At 44.8% G+C, this 6,312-nt stretch overlaps 1 protein-coding gene and 2 pseudogenes across 5 annotated transcripts in view; 2 read left to right on the top strand and 1 right to left on the bottom strand.

The window, feature by feature from the left end:
- Positions 1–1,661: 1,661 nt before the first annotated feature.
- On the bottom strand, positions 1,662–3,171 carry LOC148851682 (granule-bound starch synthase 2, chloroplastic/amyloplastic pseudogene; annotated as a pseudogene).
- A 1,871-nt stretch (positions 3,172–5,042) lies between these two features.
- Positions 5,043–6,312, top strand: part of LOC148851679 (protein LAZ1 homolog 1-like) — a 60,953-nt gene continuing 59,683 nt past the window's right edge. For 2 of the 5 annotated variants that reach the window (XM_088945218.1, XM_088945220.1), the window contains exon 1: positions 5,043–6,268. The gene's annotated coding sequence lies outside the window, so the exon portion shown is untranslated. The remainder of the gene's footprint in view (positions 6,269–6,312) is intronic. The other 3 variants (XM_088945219.1, XM_088945221.1, XM_088945222.1) reach the window with 3 other exon arrangements.
- On the top strand, positions 5,076–5,680 carry LOC148851681 (uncharacterized; annotated as a pseudogene).

The raw sequence follows: 6,312 nt of genomic DNA, 5'->3' as shown, positions 1-6,312 counted from the left end.
TCTTGAAATGCCATATGACAATATGGCATTCATATATGTTCCCTATGTTTGCATCCATATATAGAATTCACATCTACGCTCCACACTGAGTTCTCCATGGGAAACATCTCCTATGCTTGTCATTGGGAGATGTTCCCAATCAGTGTGGGAGACAGGAATCTTCTCATGGGGGGTGGCAAATTAAACAAGGAAATGAGGTGGGAATAGAAGAGGTAGGTTGTGTAGGAAAATGGGGTGGGAATGTTTGGGTCTATTATAGATTTTTTTTTAAGGAAAAACAAACAAAGTTTTTTTAATTTTGAGAGTTGCAAGAGCATTAGAAAATCATCCTTTAACATTTTAGTTCCAGTTTTGGGGGAACAACGACCGACTTTATTACATTTTTTACCTTACCTCTACTTAGTAATTATATATAAATATTGATTTAATAAAAAGTTTTTTTTTTTTTTGGGGGGGGGGGGGGGGCAATGACCCCCCACCAATATATATGGCTCTGCCCTTGTTCCCAATGCATGATTTGGATGTGTTGTGGGGTGTCCATAGGGCATGCTCTATGGGGCATCAACGTGATCACCCATATACATTAATGTATATGACATTGATGTACCCCTTAATGCCATATTACATATATATATATATATATATATATATATATATATATATATATATTATATCATTGAATACATTGATGTGCCCCTAAATGTTATATATATTATAATTGGTGTCTATGTTCTAGAAAGTATAAAGTATCTTGAGGATGTAGTACTGGTAGAGCCAAGAGTTTTCTTTGGGGTGGGGGTGGAGTTAAACAATGAAATGAGATAGGGAGTTGATGAGGTAGGTTTGGAGAGAAATGGGGTAGAAAGGTTTGGATCTATTATAGATTTTTTAAGAAAAAATACACATTTTTTTTTAATTTTAGGAGTTGGAGGAGTATTACAAGTGATCCTTAACATTTTAGTGGGACATTCAAGTTTTGTGGGGTCAAATACACATTTAATAGCGTTTCCAACCCTCAACAAACCCTACCAAATTTGGAACTCCAATGTAGAAAAGGTAAAGAAAAACCATAATCAAACAACAATTCCTCCTATGAGAGGATCAAACCAAACCCTAATCCTAACCCTAGCCAATCATGGAAAGAAAGAGAGCATAATTGAAAGAGGGAGAGAGAGAGAGGGGTTAGCAAATGTTACGGGCCCGGGCGTAGGATCTCCTCAAGGATTGGTCCACTGGGAGAAAGCCCTGCTTTCCCTTGCGCCTTCCCTTGCGTGCAGAACCTATTGTGGAAAACCGAATGGGTGATTTGTCCAAGAGACCACTCGAACTCTCCGAATGGGTGATTTGTCCAAGAGACCACCCGAACTCCCCTCGCTCTTCTCTTGACTAGAAAATTGAATGTCTTTATTTCAACTCATAGCTCCTTAAATAGGAGATTACAAAAGGGGGTTCCTTGTTGGATTCGGCTAGGCTAGGGTAATCCAACTTAAACTCAAACTCTTAATTACCTACTCCTAAAAGTAACACAACTCTTACTTAAGATAAGATAAGATAAGATAAGATAAGGATAATGATAAGGGATGAGGAATGGTGTAGCTGGCGGCAAGTTGGCGGCCAGAGCTGATGTGGTAAGATAAGTGTGGACCCACCCTAATGAGCTGTCATGTGGGCCCTGTCCTACTGCTGCTGTCGAGCGGTGCACGCATCTTGCAGTGCTGCTGTCTAGTGCTACTGCCATGCGGTGCGTGCTGTTGCCATGTGGTGCATGTTGCGTGTTGCGTGCTGCCAGGCGGTGCATGTTGCGCGCTGCTGGGCGGTGCTTGCTGTTGTGCGGCCTGTTGTGTTTGTTGCTGCCTATGACTGCACCGTAGTGTGTTGTCGGGTGGCGTGTCCATAACATCACACCCCTCCTGGACAACAAGCTTGTCCTCAAGCTCGAATTCCGGATACGTGGCTTGGAACTTTGCCAATGGATCAAATGGCTGCACACTATCTCTCAGTCCACCAATAGCATGAACAACAAGGACTGTTCCGTAGCTCAGTGCATAAAGTTGGTTCAGTCCACATGGCTCAAGTCTAGAAGGCATGAGTAGGATGTCTGCACCAGCAGTTATTCGATGAGCCATTTTCACAGAGAAACCAACCCAACCCTTGACTTTGTCATGGTGTTAACTCTCAAAAGGTTTGAGAAGTTGTTCCTGGTCAGGTCTCCCAGTGCCCAACATGACCAGTTGCACATCCTGGTCCACAATCCAAGGAATGGACTCAGCAATGAGATCTACACCCTTTCTGATGGTCAAGCCTGCTAATGAACCCAATCAGAGGAACATTCTCCCGAAGAGGAAGACCAAGCTCCCTTTGTAGAGCTGCTTTGCATTAAGGCTTGCCAGTCTAAAGAGTCTCCACAGAGTAATTGGTGTAGCCATCCGATGCCAGGTAAACATCCAACTGTGGGTTCCATTCTTTTGCATCAATCCCACTTACGATGCCCTTCAGCTTCCAATCACACTCATTTATTATTTGATGCAGACCCCAGCCACCTTCTTTAGTTTTCGGCTCCCAGGCGTAACCATGGCTTACAGTGACTACACGATCTGTTGCTTTCAGGCCAGCTGCAAGGATATTGAAGTGTTCCTCACGTCCTGGGTCATGTAGTTTGAAATGATCTATGTAGTTTTGTGGAAGATCCACATAACGAAAATCGCTTACTGGGCCACGACCCTGGTGTACTATGTTGTGAATCACAAGATCTCGTCGGGTATACTTACAGAAGAGAACCTCAAGAGCAGCCTTACAGAAGAGAACCATGCATTTTAAAATATTCTCTCGGCCTCCCCCATATATATTTTTCTCAATATTGCGAAACATAGGGCTGTCCATGAACACAAAATCCATGCCATCAATATAAGTTTGAAAGAAAGTTACCTCCATATCCTGCCCATCCACTTTATATCTCTTGCGCACTCCTGTTTCTTGGGCTTCTGCATAGTTACCATACTGTGATGCCACAACCATAACTCTATGTCCACGCCGAGCCAAAGCCTTCGGTAAAGCCCCAACAACATCGCCAAGTCCACCTGTCTTTGACCAAGGAGCGCATTTTGCAGGTACCAATATAATGTTCATGACATTGCCCCCGACAAAAGGAGACTTTACAGTTTCATCCCCCATGCGCTGATTATGAAAGAATTGTTCACCGCGGTACAGCCATCCCAATGGGTTGCCGTTGCCGCTGTATGAGGAAAACTCCAAATGGCTATTCTTGGGAATAACTGCGGCTATCAGGGCAGCGATCTACTATTTGTTGGATGCCTCTGCCTAGTCCGGACGGTGACTGTTTGTGTTGGCGATTCCCTCAGAACTCCTTTCTTTGATGGAGAGGAATGCTTTCAGCAATCGTCGCAGCTCCTAGACATCTTCCTTGACTTCACGAACCTCTATGCTGGTTTCTACTAGCCTATGTTCCAGTTCGTGGACCTTGGATGATAGCTGCTCCATATCGCCCATGATGTTTGGCTCTGATACCAGAATGTTATGGGCCCGAGCGTAGGATCTCGTCACTGGTCGGTCCACGGGGAGAAAGCCCTGCTTTCCCTTGCGCCTTCCCTTGCGTGCAGAACCTATTGTGGAAAACCGAATGGGTGATTTGTCTAAGAGACCACCCGAACTCTCCGAATGGGTGATTTGTCCAAGAGACCACCCGAACTCTCCTCACTCTTCTCTTGATTGGAAAACTGAATGCCTTTATTTCAACTCATAGCTCCTTAAATAGGAGATTACAAAAGGGGGTTTCTTGTTGGATTCGGCTAGGCTAGGGTAATCCAACTTAAACTCAAACTCCTAATTACCTACTCCTAAAGGTAGTACAACTCTTACTTAAGATAAGATAAGATAATGATAAGGATAAGGGATGAGGAATGGTGTAGCTGGCGGCGAGTTGGCGGCCAGAGCTGATGTGGTAAGATAAGTGTGGACCCACCCTGATGAGTTGTCATGTGAGCCCTGCCCTACTGCTGTTGCCGGGCGGTGCACGTGTCTCACAGTGCTACTGCCGTGCAGTGCATGCTACTGCCTAGTGCTGCTGCCGTGCGGTGCATGCTGCACGCTTTCGGGCGGTGCATGTTGTTGTGTGGCGCTGCCGTGCAGTGCATGCTACTGCCGTGCTGCTGCCTAGTGCTGCTGCCTAGTGTTGCTGCCATGCGGTGCATGCTGCACGCTGCCGGGCGGTGCGTGTTGCTGTATGGCCTGTTGCGCGTGCTGCTGCCTATGACTGCACCGCAGTGCGTTGCCGGGCGGTGTGTCCATAATAGCAAAGGGAGAGAGAGAAATGTGGGTGAGAAAACCTCTAATATGGCAGGTCAAAAGCGCAATGGAGGGGGGGAGGGGGGAGAAAGCTGAGTGAGTACCTGAGAGTCGGGAAAAAATGCAGTTGAAGCGTTCGCTGACCGAAACGTCCTTTTGACAGCTATCCCTCTCTACCCAAACTTCCTCGCTCTAGAAACATCCCTCCACCACCACCACCCAACTAATACTCCATGTCTAGCGGAGTTGGGATATGATGATTCGATCTCTGTTAAGAGCGGATCAGAAAATATAGCATTAGTGTACAAATTCTATTTCAAGACCATGAATACCATCTATCCGAATACTAGGATTATAGGGAGCAAGGGAATGACTATTCTCTTCCTAACCAATAATAGGAATAATGTTACGATTCTTAGGTAAATTACTTGGAATAAAATAAAGATGCCGAAAAGTTAATCACTCACTAAAGTAGAGCCCCCAATACCTATCGAGTCCACTAAATTAGCTTAGGTATTCTATAGAACTCAGGTTCAGAAAAGCTTTCACATCCTCACGACCTTCATATGCCAAATCAGTAGATACAAGGTCCCGGAGAGATGCCGATTTATTGGACACTAGTTAGACCTCACACGACCTCCCCCGGAATTATATACGCCACTTAGTAGACACCCATAACCAAAAACGAGGTCGAAACGAAATATTGGCTTCGGATTCGACCTAGTGTTTTTTTTTTGAAATGATTCGACTTAGTGTTGATACTGATTTTTTAGATGGATTCGTATTGTCTCGGAATGCCCGGGGCTTCCGATGACGATAACAAACCACTTTTCTTTTATGCTTTAGTTAGCAGCAATTGGCTCGAAAGGTTGGTTTTTTTATGTCTTCGATCGGACCACCACATGGTCCAAGAGCAGCAGAGGCTTGATGAAGAAGGTGCTGCAATAGCTGAGGCAGTAGCTCTACATGTCCTTGCTGAAGATCTAGGCCGGAAGTTCGATCCGGACTCAGACTTGGATGAAGCCTTCCCTTGAAGGGTTGGGTTGGATGCCCGATGCCTGTGGGTCTGGATTCAAGTGGAATGATTGGGGGATAAGTGGCTGGTCGTTGTCACCTGGGGTTTTTGGAAGAGATCTCCATTCACCATATATTGATGAGAAAGGTCGAGCTCGATCCATGACTGAGATATCAGCAGGACTTATTGCAGCACAGGCGGTTTCATCACTTCAAATTGCAGAAGATGCACATGCAGATGCAATCGTTATAAATGGAATGTTAGGGGATAAGTTAAAGAAATTTTAGTCACCAGGACTGGACTTTGTAAGGAGGTTTGATCGTGATAGTTCATCAGCAACAACTTGTATATATTTTTCGTGAATGTACTGTTCTTATTTGTTGGATAACCCCCCCCTGCTTCCTCAGTGTGAAACATCGTTGCAGTCTCATGTTCATACCGTATGTGCTTACTCCTTGGCGTTAATGAAAAAAGGTCTGCTTTCAACTTACTTTTTAAGTGATTCCCAGATCTCTATCCGGTGGCAGAGATCATGTTGGATGCGTATTGTGAGCAGATCCCAACTCGCGGTAGCGAGAACAGGAGAACTAGAAGTGAGCAGTGTAGTGAGTACGGCAGAAAAGGAACACTGAAATTCAATTTCTCATATCAACGCGTGAGGGGGTTTGATTTACGGATACATAAAATCATTAACTGACACGAGTCTTGTCGTTTCAAAATGAAATGACTTAAAAAGGCCTTTTAGCTGTCATCCGGTATTTCGGTCACCGTTCATACCTATTTCATCATGCCATTATTTTCTCTCTCTCTCTCTTGTCTGTGGCGATGCAGATTAGGTTTGTAGCAGATCCGAACAGATAACGCGATAACCAGAATCTAAGCTATCTGCCTGTCTCCGCTTAATATGAAGGTAGAGAAGGTTCGAAACCCTCTCTCCACCATTTTTATCAGGTACGCTTCTCTCTCAACTTCTTTCCTTCTCTCCCTTTGCCTTT

Source organism: Nelumbo lutea, chromosome 5 (assembly GCF_056320005.1).
Source record: "Nelumbo lutea isolate HS-2025 chromosome 5, American lotus-T2T, whole genome shotgun sequence".
In the NCBI taxonomy this organism is placed as follows: Eukaryota; Viridiplantae; Streptophyta; class Magnoliopsida; order Proteales; family Nelumbonaceae; genus Nelumbo; species Nelumbo lutea.
This window is presented reverse-complemented; position numbering and strand designations above follow the sequence as displayed.